This window comes from Notolabrus celidotus, chromosome 21, assembly GCF_009762535.1.
Source record: "Notolabrus celidotus isolate fNotCel1 chromosome 21, fNotCel1.pri, whole genome shotgun sequence".
Taxonomy (NCBI): Eukaryota; Metazoa; Chordata; class Actinopteri; order Labriformes; family Labridae; genus Notolabrus; species Notolabrus celidotus.
Genome location: NC_048292.1, coordinates 10,287,583 through 10,302,522, shown reverse-complemented (window position 1 = coordinate 10,302,522; position 14,940 = coordinate 10,287,583). Strand labels below are relative to the sequence as shown.

At 39.4% G+C, this 14,940-nt stretch overlaps 1 long non-coding RNA gene across 1 annotated transcript in view; it reads right to left on the bottom strand.

Annotated features, from left to right (window-relative positions):
* Positions 1 to 14,940, bottom strand: part of LOC117804693 — a 233,533-nt gene that overhangs the window by 48,577 nt on the left and 170,016 nt on the right. Inside the window, exon 4 of the long non-coding RNA XR_004629221.1 lies at positions 13,042 to 13,162. This is a non-coding gene — a long non-coding RNA (uncharacterized LOC117804693). The remainder of the gene's footprint in view (positions 1 to 13,041; positions 13,163 to 14,940) is intronic.

Sequence of the window (14,940 nt, the reverse complement as noted above, 5' to 3'; positions counted from 1 at the left end):
GCGTGTATATGTGTGAATGAAGGGGAATGTTGTGGATTTTCACAGCCAGTTAGTTGAGTGCTGCTGTCCAATGAGCTCTCTGTACATAAAAAAAAAAGGAAGCAAGCAATCAGCATTATCGGAGGCTGCCTGGTTAAAACAAAGGACAGTCTTTTTGAATTGCTGTGTCCTGATGTTACATCCTGGCTCATTGTTTTAAGAACTGACCCAGTGTGGCTGAAATGCAGCCAAAAGGGCTTCTACAATCACTTAAGTAATTCTGGGCCTGTTTGCTTGTTTGCCTAGCCAAACTGGGACAACAAGTCTGTGGTCAGTGTCGGAAAAACTGATGATATTAGCAGGAATGCAAATGGAGAATTGCGTATTTGATTGGTGTTTTAGAAAGCTAAAAGACTAAATGCCATAGATGCAAAAAAGAAATGCTCAAAAACCAATCTCTTCAGATGGACGCGTTTACCTCTCATAGCTCTCGTGGTCTGCTACAATAATGAGTGCTTACATGTCCATCACCTTTCAGTAGTGACTCACATCCTGATTACTAGCAAAGGCTGGATTGCTACTTCACTCAAGATAGGTAAGTACAGGGACAGGCCATTTTTTTCTTTTTCTTTTAACTTCAGCCATAACTGAATACAGCCCGTCGATGGAGGATCTGAGAGGAGCTGACAGAGATATTGAGACTCTTAAACGTAAACTAAATACGTATTTATTCAGTCTGGCTTTTATGTAGGGTTTAACAATTTTGTTACTTACCTTTTACTGCATTATTGATTTAAATGTTGCTTTATTATTTTAGTAATTTTAACTCTTATCTTATTCTATTATTATGTATTTATTCATTAATTTATTTTTATTTATCTACTCAGTTTTATTTTTATTTTCAGCCTTAGTTTTATTTTCAACTCTTATCCTTACCCTTTTTAAATCTATTCTAACTATTTGTATTCTTAATTTTGATGCTTTAACTTATTTTAATTACACATATTTTATTTTTGGTGTTCATTAGACTCTATTTTATTTTATGTTATTCTTATTTTTAATTTGTATTATTATTTTTTATTATCATTATTATCTCCCCCTAATATGTCTTGCCACTGTTTTATTTCTGCTTCTTTCTTGTTTTTCAATCGCTGTAAAGCACTTTGGGTTGCATTTGATTTGTATGAAAGGTGCTGTATAAATACAGCTTGATTGATTGATTGATTGAATGCGATTGTCTCACTTGCATTTGAATTGCATGATTTTTCTTCAGTTGACAACACTGTCACCAGAAATTACTTTGTTGTGTGATATTATCATTTTCTGGCTTTCACAGAGGGTGCTGCTTTTTTTTCTTTTCCTTTTTTGAAGATGCATTCAGGTACCCCTCTGAGCTTTCAGTCCTAAATCATCTTAATGATGATGAGTTTCCTCTCAAACTTATGAAGAAATCTTCTTTTATGGGCAACATTTCCACGGTTTTACATCAGAATGAGCTGTCGAAACCGAACTGCTGCAGAATTTAAAAAGCGTGAAAAGTGAGCAATCTATTTAAGGCCATTTACGGCAGAAAACTGCGATTGTGTTGACTGCTGAATGCTCGCTGAATGTCTTCACTTTCAAACAAAAGCCGAAAATAAAGGCTTGATATTCATCCACACCTACATTGAGAGATGTGAATCCACAGTCATTTTCTTTATGTGTCATTTTGTGTTTTTATGGCATGCGTGGGATTATACATCAGCAACAATCTCCTTTTGACTGTATTCGAATGGAACGCTGGTTTACCTCAATTGCCGCCCCATGTAAAGAGGACACAGTCGCACTGGCCATACCATCTATTGCCGGTCCGACCATGCTCTGGTGCTTGTCACCCCCTCTCACGCTGACAGAAAACCCAACACATGGCGACCTTTCGTAAAGCTGTAAAAGATCTCTCTTAGGTCATTATCTTTAATTCAGTAGGTTATAAACCTGCTCTAAATTGAATCAGATTCAACTTTTTTTAAAAAAGAAGATTCATAGACATAAGACAGTGTTATTTATTTTTGCTTGTAGCACAGGCGGTATTGTCTTGTAGAGTTCTATTGGCCATTGGCTGTACTAGGATGGAGAGGAACAGTCCTTGTAAAGAGCAATATGGGGTGTAATGCATCAGACATGCTGTAATCCCAAAGTTCTTTGGTGGTAATCTGACAATTGATTTAATACCAACTTCTTTCTCCCTTCTGAAGTTGCAGTCAGACAGACAACAACAGTTTTTTAGCATTAACTTGCAGCTACAAGAAAAGCCCCGCAAAAATACTGCTAGTAGTCCCAAAGGTTTTAACATTGTCAGGCATTAGCTAATGAGTCCTGGAAATGGTAAGGCCATAAGAATGTGCCTGACAAATCCTCATGTGAAGACCACCACCTCTTGAGATGTATAACATGTGCAAGTACAGTACATGGAAACAACATTGGTGTTGGATGTAAAATGTACAAATGCACTGGACTAAAAAACAAACACAGCACTGTGCGTCTCAGGCAAAAAAAAAGATGGATTTCTTATAAAGTGATGATACAAGTCCAGTGTAGGAGTTACAATGAAAATATAAAGTAAACAAAAAACTAGTTAGTCCTGTTGTCAGTGTGATGAATGAGTTGCGTTATTTTTTCTTCTTATTTCATTTCAAACTTACCCTGTTTGGCTTTTTTTAACTATTTGGAGAAGCAAAAGTAGATTTATGCCCTCCTGTTTGTATTTTTCACTTTCGAAATCATAGGAGAAAATAACTTCCTTATAAAATCGAATAATAGGCCAGAGAGATCTGCTAGCACTCTGATACACAGACTTCCTCCAAATGCAGGGGGGGTATTTCTACACAGTTAAGTTGCCACTGTGAGGATGAGCTGTTTCTAATGTAACACCACATTCAAACATATCTTCACATTCAAAGCGTATCTTCCAGATATGTTAACCCTGACACATCAAAAACACACACCAAAGACACAGTTGGAGCTTTAAATTTCCCAGATGCCCTCCCAGGTGCTGATGGAGAGGATGGGGTAAAAAAAAAAAAGCACAAGAGTGGCATCTCCCTTACCAACCAGACAGATCCTATCAGTGTGTTTGCTTGCTTTCAAGCCCTGCGGTGCCATCAGATAGCATTTGATAAGGGTGTGACAAGCTCAGGCAGCGAAGGTCAGGACATGATGGCAATAAGGGCAACAACAGCCCGCCTCACTTGGCTGGGGAGGAAGATAGTAAGGGGTCGGGGTCAAAGATGACGCCATTGGCCAAAGCCCAGAGATGCTGCAGGAGATTTACATTTTCAGAGACAGATTGTTTGGCTCATCTTGTGTCTGATTCAATTGTAAAAATATGCAGGGAATGGAAAAGTGCTTTTGAGAGATGTGTTTCTCAATGCAACGTGATAGCTTTTACAATTTAGTACATTTTGAAGCTGTTTAAGTAGTGACATGATTTGGGCCTCTGTTAAATCGAGTGGAAAGTGTTTAATTTAAGGCAACTGATTGTTCCTCAGTTGCCCTTTTAACATTTTGATGCCACACTTCTCTGCAAGGTCATTGGAGTTTCACTTTTTAAGCTAATGCAAACAACGCCCATGTCTCTTCCAAGCCGATTCCAGCAATCCCTCTATTACGCACCCATTGTCATGCGCCGCCGCTCCGCTCAAATGAGTTACAAAGGAAGCAGGGTGAGGAAACATTAGCAGCAGTTGGATGGACTGGATGCATAAGAATATTAGAGAGTGATTTATGGCCCGTGTCGATAGCCAGTTCCAAGCAAACAGCGCTTTGTTAGCAAAGGCCCTTCAGGCATCTCTATCCACCATTCTGGTCCAGTGGGTGATGGAGAAAATACTATGAATCTCTAATCTTTCAGCATCAATCAAAGAGGAAGTGAACCTGCGAGATTCTGCCACTCATGCTTAAATTCAATTCTATATGTAGCTGTATCATATCAGAAAAACAGTGGCTAAACAGCAAAAACAACAGATTAGATAAGACACACATAAGGGTAAGATAAGAAAGACAAACAACTTCAGAATATGTTGGAGAGTGATTTATGAGAATGTCTGCTGATAACTATTTCAAAGACTGAAAACAAATGGCAGACAATGGATTAGAAGCCGATGCTCAGAGGATGATATCATGTGTTATATAATGTCTCCACCATGTTAATTGGTTTAATTACAACGTGTGGCTTATTCATGAAATAATCAACATGGACAAATAAGTTCACCCCACACACACAGCAGCTGCTGTAGTCATGTCCTCACAATTAGGTTCACAAGATTCTTCTGTTCAGCTGAATCTGAAGCATAACACAAATAAATACATTAATCAAGCTCAGAAAGTTCAGGATTTCTCAAAGGGACTGCCTGTGCGGCTGTCAATCACTGCACAGCTACAGAACAAGGTCTATTATTATGGTGTCAAGCGTTTTTGTTCCACAGAACAGTATATGAATAGGCATAGGGCAAATCACTGTTATTTGGTGTCTGGGAACTGAAGGCTGTGTACGCTCTGTGATTCATATGTAATGGACTTTTCTGGACACACTCAATAGAGTAGCTACAGTATTTCTTCTTTTGTCACTGGAATAGAGGAAACTGATGCACATTCAGATGGAGTTGAACTTAAAATTACTACCTTGACATTTGTGTACTGAACCTCCACATTTTTGAGCTGATCTTTTGATGAGTCAGAATGTACAGATCATATCCTACTATGACTGACTTTTTAGGGCAACAGGTGGCCTTATAAAGAAGACGCACAACTTTTATTACACTTCACAGGGCCGTACGATTCTAACTTTTCACTTGGTCAGCACTACATATGGTAACTTTTATTTACATTTTATTTTACAAAAAACAGACAGCTCAAACAAGCTGTAGACAGGAAGTGTGACTAAAGAAAGATGCTGTTTTGTTGCATCATGGGAAGTGTATGATCTACGCAACCAAACAAATCACATCTTATGTTTGTACATCCCGATGCCTTAGGGTCCCCTGGTTGATTAACTTGTGACTATATTAACTTGTTGACTATTTATTGATTCAATGAAAAGCTAACATTTCAAATTACACATGATGTCAGTGTTAAACAAACCGTCATAGTTAAAGTTATGCACAAATGGAAGTATGTGCTACGAAACCATATCATGCCAAAATCCTAGGTATTCTGTTGAGTTACAGGCCATTGGATGAATTACAATTAGGGGTGGGAATCGAAAACCGGATCCGACTTAGAACCGGTTCCAATTGATCAATTGCTTCGGAATTGTACACCTCAAATGTTATCGATTCTTCTTAATGATTCATTACGTCACACACTCTGCGACGCAGAACTCCTTCAAATTCAAAGTATTTTCCTCGCCAGGACATCCAGGGCGCACTTCAGGACTCACGCGGCCGAAAATGAGGCACCGAGAGCAGGTAAAATACGTCCGCGATGACCCCAGGAGGAAAAGCGTTTTTCCTCTCCAAATTCAAAGTCTTTTCATCCAGGCTAGAGGGGCACACGGCCGAGAATGAGGTCAAACTTTTGTTCAGAATGTTCAAGTTGAATATTTTCATGTTCAGTCTTGTGCAGACATAATTATGGAAAAAATAAAATGGTTCCTTTTGGTGCGGAAGACTGTGTAGAACTACTTTCTTTCCCTTCCCACTCAGGAATCTTAAGGAGAATTGATCGTCAATGGCATTGACATTGATAAAATCTTATCAATTCCCACCCCTAATCACAATGTAGCTAAGCCTGGGCCTGGGTTGATTCTAATACACCTTAGGATCCATCCATAAACTCAGGACAAGAAGCCTGGCTTTTATTAGTGTGTTCTTCATCTGGCTTAAGGTTATCAGTATCCAAATCAGCGAAATCAGGTCAAAATATGATTTGTGGCTCAGTCTGCGGCTCGAAGGACCATTTGTTGGATACAGGTTCTAACTGGAGCCACAAACCCCCAGGAAACGAGATTGCAATCAATGTCTGATTTGTTTTTCCTTTAACTTGTCGATGTGGAATATGATGATTGCCATGGTTATTGAAGATGGATCATGTTTGGAGACATAGACGGAGGAAGCCCTCATCCTGGCCTCTATCTATAAGGTGGGAGGTGCAGCATCCGAAGCAACCACAGCATCCTCTAATGGTTGTAAGGGAAACAAACCAGCAGTTTCTCACATGTGGAAACTACGGACCTAGCCTAGGATCCAACCACAATGTCACTGGTTTTCTTTCTTTACATGATTGTAGCCTCCTTTTTGTTTCTGCTCATGTATAACGTCCCTTAATTAAAATTAGACAAAGAGTTCCCTGACTGAGTCACATTTTCATCATGTTTATTTTTATTATAATCTGAAACTGGAGGGTGTCTTCCATCTTTAAAGAATTCCAGCTCTACATTTTATCCTGGAATTCCACCAAAGTAACTCTGTGCGATTTGAAGTTTATAACAACCCTCATTTATCTTGAACCAGCCCTTTATACAGCTTTTCATTCCAGCTTCTAAATGAACCGAGCTCCTTTCCCTCAAGTCCCCACTTTCTTTCAAATTGGTTAACTTTCCAGGAGCTCACTGAGGAGCAAAATCAACAGCACTCACAAGCTCCAGCAACGTCTGAGCCTCTGAAACAGCAGTGATACTTGAAACTTTTGTTACATACATATACCTTCATTATTTGAATCTCCACGATTCATGTGTCACATTAGGCACATACATATTAGACACTAAGGGATCATTTAATGGGTACCCTTTAAGAAAATGCAATTTAGAATCCCCCTTTTAAAAAATTGAAGCAGCACTTTGCATGACAGCAGCATTTGTCATATCTACAGAAAAAAAGCAAGACGTGGTAAATTACCACATATATTAAGAGGTTATATATGAGCTTTCTGTCATTTCAATGTGAGCTATAGCAGAGCACACAAGTCCTAGGTGAGGTTTTTCAGTTAGCAGAGGTGCTCAATTTCAACACCTTTTTGGTACCTGTGAGTGTGTGCCATTTCACACACCAGGAAGTCTGCAATCTGAAGCTTGTTGGTGCAACAAAGCACCTAAAGCACTTGATGTTGCACCTTTGGGGTTAGAGCTAGAGGCTGAAGGTGCTCTTTTTGATGACATCAGCTCCCCATAGAGCGAGTGGATGGTTTTGTGTAAGACAGATTTCAGTTTTGTCCGTGCCCTCCGCCCTGGTGCTGCCTTCAGGCTGCGAAAAAAAAAAAGCTGTTTGTTTGTACTGCTTGCCTCCTCCTCCATCTCTGTGCTGCCTCTCAAGCACACTGAAGCTGGAAACAGAACACAGGGTACAGCTGATTTAATAGAGGCTTGTGTGTTTTTTGATCAGTCTTGATAGTTGCTGGTTTTGAATGGCTACTTGGGAGACTACACCCTGACTACCTCTTCACCTCAGTGCTCAAAGATCACTGGAGCTCCTTTTTTAATCCACTAACTCTATCACCTTGGTGACACTTAATAGCAGCAAAAAGAAGACAAAGTGCACTGTGTGCTCTGTGAGAGCTCAGAGGCAGAAAAAGTTCCACATCTTCTGCTAGTCCAAATAACTATATACGTGAAACGGATCCTTGCTTGGTGCTTCTTAGAAGCTTTAATATCATAAAATTATATTGTAGTGATATGATCTAACATTTTTTAGATGCTCTTCGATGCAAAACGTTAAACCCAACTAACTTAATATCTTCTGTGAACACGAACTGTAAGTTCCTTATCTTACCTTTTCATCACCAGGTTACTATAGCAACATCCTGGAGTCATACAGCACTGTATGTTCTGGCCTTATCTCCTGCCAGATCCAGTGATGTAATTGCTCATCCCAAGCACCCCAGGATGAATCTAGGAGTGAATTTGCTGAAGGATCACCAGCAACTCAGAACAACTGTCATTCATCCAACTCTTGTAGCCTTGAGCTTCAGAAATCTATACCAATGCTCACACGCCTACAACATATAATGGAACATACATAAATACAACCTACATGCTTTCCTGAACATGAAGTCAAGAATAGAACTTGGGTGTTCCGGAGAAGCAGCGAGTGTAGAGGAGACACTTTAAGCACCGTCTCACCGCAAGGTCACAGCCCGCAGGCAGCAGCAGTAGCAGCAATAACGGCTCTCCATCTCCTGGCCCCATTTAACTGACTGATGCTTTTTGACATGTCAGAGCAATCGAGCCAGTTAGCCTCTGGGAGGCTTCAATTAGGACCAGGACTTAATGCAGCAGAGAACTTTGCAAAGCCCTGATATGAGGTTATGGCCAGGCTTGCATCAATCAAGGGGAACATGGTTAAAGGCAGCCATACCAAGCCCCATACTCACAGAGCACATCAAGAACTCAGAAATAGGTCCATGAATTGACTCAACCAGTGCTGAGGGGCAAAAAGTTCTTACAAGCTTAATGTCTACCTTCATCTGTCTCTATATATATACGGACTTTACATAAAAATGTAGAGTCTGAACATGGGGGTTTGGATTCTGAGCTGGGAAAATGTTCTGATTCTGTTTGTAGCATGTTTGTAGTCGTAACAGTGTTGACAAATCATGAATCAGCAGGTTTAGGTATATGCAGGAAAAACAGTCTGTATCGAGAGAAAGCAATCCATGTAAATGAGACCTTGGCTCCCATTGGTGGTAATTCAGTTCATGCATTTCTCTATTTCTTTGCATACAAGTGCAGCTAGCAATCCCTTCCAGATGAAAATTTTAACTTATGCAACAAATCTGCTTGACACTGTGTCACAAACGCTAATCAGTGTTTTGAGTTCACAAATAACTGGATTGCATCAGAAATAATCGAAACAACCTCCAATCAGCATTAATATGTCAAAAGTTGTTTTCTTCTCCTGAGGACAGGCTTTCAACTTATTTTTTTCAAGTCTCAACAATGTTATTATTTTGACAATGTTGAGTTCTGTTAATCGCAAAGTAATCACAATTCAAACTAAGTGTAGTTCAGTGTTTTCATTGTCCAGCGTCCTCAGCACAAAAAGGCCCCCCAGTCTCAGCTAATATTTCATGCTGAGTATAGTGAGTAGTTCAATAGTTCAACTTTTTGAACACTTCCACACTAATCAATGTAACTTCTTCATCACCAACCAATCAAAATCAAGAAGGGGCGGGACTTATGTTAGCAACTTTATCAACAGCAATGGCAGTAGTCGGTACAGATCAGGTCTGCTGAGTCAGTGAGCTCTTTTAAATCCCTTCTTAAAACATACTTTTATCGTAGAGCCTTCACGGATTTTATCTGAATTTTATTTGACTTTATTTTAATTTAACCTTCTTATGAAATATATTTTAAAATAATTTTATACCTTTAAAGTTCTTTTGGGGGAATTTTATGTCTTTTAAATAATGTTTTATTTCTTTATCTTGACTGTGTGTTATTATGATCTGACTTTTTTATTTTTCTGCCCATGTAAAGCACTTTGTAATTTGGTTTTGAAAAGAGCTCTACAAATAAAATTATTATTATTATTATTATTACAAATAAAAAATTCCCCACACTTGTTTTTTAGATGTAAAATATCCAAGTCCAGAGCTAATACTGGTGCTACGACATAATTTCCATCAACTGCGTTTACAATTGATAAATTTGCATTAACTGAAAGCAAATACGAAGCATTCAAAACATTTTGAAATGGCCCTAACGGTCACTACCAAGGGAAGCGTAAGTGCTGTGGGACAACTTGTGTAACCTAGTGACAGTAAATGCTGGTAAGAGGCACTCTGAAATGAAGGTTGTGGGTGCTGCTGGCACAAAAAAACAAAACAAAACACGGCCTTGGTGAACATGGCTCCTAAAGCCTCTGTGTAATTTATTATCTACTGTTGAAATGGTACAAACCAGAAACAGATGAATGAGGGTGAAATGGGTCAATAAATGAATTGGTTTAATTTCAAAGGTTGTGTTAGACATTTCCTCAACAGCCTAGTCAAAATTGCACCCTAAAGCATTATTACCTTCTATCATATCTTTTTTTTCTTAATGAGATAATGACATACAGTCTATGGCTGTCACTCTTGATCATTCTTTCAACTAACAATTTAATTACTTCTCTTACAATGCCGGAGTTTCTTGAATTTAAGTGCCAGGGAAACAGGAATTTTGTATTTCGTGCCTTTTCCTGAATGGTGGATCATGCTCACATTTCTAATCCATCAAAATGAGCCTTCAGTTTTTCCTGTCATTGTTCAAAGGATTTCATCAAAGAGGGAAAATATTTGGGTAACACAACAACTGTTTATTTTGCAGGCGTACATGGGGAGGGGGGGCTCTGGGCAGTTGCTGTTATAATTTCTTATTGGACTGTAAACAATGCAACCGCTTCAGCTAAATAACAGAAAAGTTGGAATCTGTCCCTGAGGCATACAGTATATAGTTGTCATATGAGGATACACAGTGATTGCTGATAGACTCAGAGTGTGTCTTCCTAAATGTGCTATGAAAAACGATGGCAAAATGTACAACTTGTTTGTTTTCTATGAAAAATCCATGAAACTGTTTGAATTGAAAAAAGGTCCATGAAGATCCCATAAGGGGACATGCAGTTACAAAGAGTTGTGTCTTGGTAGCAGATGCATTTTTGTCAATCTGAAAGGTCCCCTGGTTGTGTTTTCTAAGAAAGATCCCAGCTCTCATAAGATAAATTAGATAATTCTCACTTAAGTGCTTTCCAGAAACAAACAGGTGCATGTGATTGCTTGAACATATTTGAAGAACGCAGAATAGTGAACGCACATCAGAAATTGCCTGCACCTGTTGCCTCTTTGGTGCATCCTACGCACACATGCACATATTTTTCCAGTGAGATAATGAAATGAAAGAGCAGAGCTGTGAGTGACACGCCTGCCGCACTATTTCACGGCCCGTCCGACAGGTCCATTTCCTTGCAGCAGGCATGCGATTCAGCAGAGGTCCCTATATAACTGCCATCGCCACCTTGCATCGGCCCTCCTTACCTGATTTATGGATAAGATGTGTGTAGTTAGACACTCCCTCAGGGACCGAGCCTATTTGATTTTGTCAGGGGTAATTAAACAGTCCAGGATGGGGCTTGCAAAGTGTTATTTGATAAAGTATGAGAAGATAGGGGTGATGATTTTTATTTTTTCAAGGCTTGGTGATTCTCGATTTGGTTAAGAGAAAAGCTCCAAGGGGGAATCGTGTTTTACAGGGAGCAAGTATTGCACTTATATTTCATTTTTGCATCAGCTTCAGTGAACAGCAATCAAGCTCTTAACTTTTGTCTGACTTATTGTCAAGTCTTGAATACATATTACCTCCTTACATGCTGAGTTTTTGATTTCATCATAAGAACAGATTGGTATCTGCTGCTACCTGAAGTTTGTTTGATGGTGCAGTGGAATAAAACATTTTGAGTCAGGCAGATCTGGAGGTTGCCTGTGTATCATATTTTCCCCCCACAGTGCTAGTGTATCATTGCCTGGGCTGTAGCAGTCGGAAATGACAACAGAGGGTGACACTGAAAGGTCCCAGAGATCAGCTACCTGGAAATGTCACCAGATTGGCTCTGACAGAACACCAGAGAGAGCGCCAGAGAGAGAGAGATAGAGAGAGAGAGAGAGAGAGAGAGAGAGAGAGAGAGAGAGAGAGAGAGAGAGAGAGAGAGAGAGAGAGAGAGAGAGAGAGAGAGAGAGATCTTTTACACAAACACATACCATCATAGGAATGAACATATTCTCTCTTCCCCTATTGGTGTAGTTTTGATCTAAGTCAAAAAGGCTGGAGTGTTATGCTATGTAAAGCACATTAATGTTCCATTATAAGGTTATTCAAATATCCTTACCGATAGAAAAAAATAAACAAGAAAAATTTGGGGAAACTGTGATGTGCATTTCTTTTGCCGAGTTCTTCTTGAGATATCAAATCTTCTACATTAACTGGTCAAATTTTCACTGACAGCTGTCAAGTGAACGCACAGCTAAAGAAACACATGATTGCAGCTCTGTGTGTTGTGTGTTGTTTTACAGATATTATGTCAAACATTCTACATGGAGTTGTAATCCTAAAGATTTCTCTGATTTCAACCTTGTTTGTTTTACATCATTTACAGTATCCATTTCCAGCAACACTCTCAAGACAAAGTATAGATCCTCCAGGTCAAATATTACTCCAATACAAGTGAAAGTTGCTCTGTCAGATTATTACTTGAGTTAAAGTACTAAAGTACTTGCTTTTAAAAATGCTTAAGTAATGAAGCTGTGTACCACTGCTGCCGAAGGGTCCTTAAAGAAACCAAACCCTCAACTACTTCAACGTTCATGTGCAGCCACCTTAACCTGACGTCTCTACCTTGGTGTATGTCCCTGTTTGAGCGTGTGTGTATTTCTGGTTGCATGTAAGAAAATACAGTGGAATAATTTAGGTTTCCCTTTGAGGGTTGATAATGTAGGTCTTCTTTTTTATTAGGTGCTAATGCAAACATTATCAACTACTGAAGCTTTACATTCAAATAATTTGACCGGTGAAACACAAGCGTGGTTGTTATTGTGAAGCAGTATCAGGAAAGTAAGTCTTTTAGCCCTGAACATGATGTGATTTAAAAATGTTGTCTAGAACAAGAACACTCTTCTTTTGATCTGTTTGTCAGTGGATGTATTTTTTTTTTTTGAAGAGTAGCTGGTCAAGGAGTATTATCTAAAGTACAAAAATGAAATTGCTGTTGCTGTGGTAACAACAAGTGTTTCCCATTTAATTAAAGGCTGTAGTGTTAAATACAATTTTATCTGTCACATTCAAAGTAACCTATTCATAGGTCCACTATTCTGCAAATTCTTGGACTCAAATTCAGGCACCTTCATGAAGAGGATGATAGTCCATCTAATAGCAGCCATCATGTTCTTAGGAGTGTGTGAGCTTAAGTGCACATACAGTGTGAACTAGAAGTTAGGTGTGAATTGAACACTGCTTTGATATGTGACAGAGAGGAGGAGAGAGTAAAGCAGAAACGTCTCTCCTCATTAGCCCAGACTCCCCCTCTCCCTGCACCGCTGACAGAGACACTCATATCCTACCTCCAACCAGTCAGCTGGCTCAGTATGGCATCAGTCCATCCGCATGAGTAACTGTAACTCTTCCGTGCAGTCAAAATCAGTGCATCCGCTTGATCCGATTGGCCACGCACGTCAGAATCACCTTGTGTGAACAGAGAAGATAAAGAAAAATGGTTCAGCGTCTGAAGTGTGGCCAAGTCCTGGAGCTCTGCAGTCACAAAATTAATGTAAAGTACATTTCCCCTGGGTGTCAACTTATTGTTTCAGTGCCTAATCTTTCCATGCTGTCAACCTTGTTTGTGTCATCTGTGTAGTTCCTCTGAATTTTTTGGACAACTAGAACTGTAAAAAACATGAGGGATAAGCTTTACCTGTTGATGTATAGACACCTGCAAACCATGAGATACTTGAGGACGTCTGATTCAGTTTTGACTGTTACTGATTTTGATTCTTGCCTGGGTAGACTTATTTATTAGGCACTGTCTCAAGGAACCAAAACCTCAGAAATTAAAATTTTAAAAACCACAAACCCCTTGGCTCCCTTTAGCCAATATGGCTGAGGCAATAACCAAAAAAGTGGGGGGAATAATTCATCTCATATCAGGCCCAACTTTAGTGGATAATATACATCAGGTATTCCCTCAATGTGCAGCTCTCCTAGAGTAAAGAAGACAGAATATTTCATGAATTTCTTTGAAAAATGTTCTCTGGATAATCCTTTTTTTGTACAATGATAGATCAAAATGTGAAGTGCAACACCATCAACAGAAGTTGATTTTAGCATAGCCAATGGGACTTAGAATAACTGACTTAATACTAACATAAAGCTGCCTCTTGTTTGGTCCTTATATCTGATGACTTCACCAACACTGACTTCTAACTGCAGTATCATTTAAAGTTTTTAAAGGGCCGCTGCTTCAGACTTGATTGATTCAACACAAACAACAGTGGTTTTATTTTGCGGTGCATAGCTAGGTGAAAAATACAGCAGTCAATATGTGCCAGCACCAGCTGCAACGGCCCAGACGATTTCCATTTTCAGGAAAACAAGCAACAAAATCAGAAACCATGCAGACTCAGAAGCACATGCATGCAGAGGCTCAAAACTAGAGCAAGAGGAACACACAGCATTTGAAGAATCATGGAAAGGAAGCTAAAGGTGCATTTTGACCAAGAGTTCCCATGTCTTTTAGCCCCCAGAACTACTTTACCCTGAACTAAAAGGTTCCTGTGCCCGCATTGTTGTCTGCGATTCGACCACGGGCTGAAGTCCCAGGTAGATTGTGCAAATCAGGCCAGTGATGTATGGGGAAAACAAATTATATTAAACAATATTTTTAAATCTTAATAAAAAATGAAACTAGGATGCATTTTGAAGGATGTGTTTCAACAACTGTGTAAACTCCACAAATACTGTAACGCTCAGCCGATAGTCCAAGGACCTTTGAAAAGTACTACCCCCCCAAGCAGGGGCTTTTCAGGGGGGATATTAATTACCCCTGAACTAAATTTAGACCCTGGTTCCTCCAGTCGAAACGCACGTAGTTCAGGGGTAAAGTCCCTAGTTCCGGGGTAAATGTCCTGCGGTCGAAAAACACCTTAAAACACATGCATCAACAGCAAAGAGTGTGTAGATTTCACAATGATGCAGAACATGCAAAAGAGAATCACTTCAAATGTAGTCATCACAATGTCTTCATCACTAGACAATATGACAGGAGATTACATAAGTCCCATTCACAATACGAACACAACTTTATAGCACATACAAAAAAACCTGCAACCTTGACTTTAATAAACGGTTCCCAATGGACAGAGAGTAATTATTGCTACATGAACCTTCCATGAACCATGGATTTCCTTTAGCCATGCAGCTAGCAGAGCTCTCAGCCTACGATCCACAATGTGGGGATCTCTGAG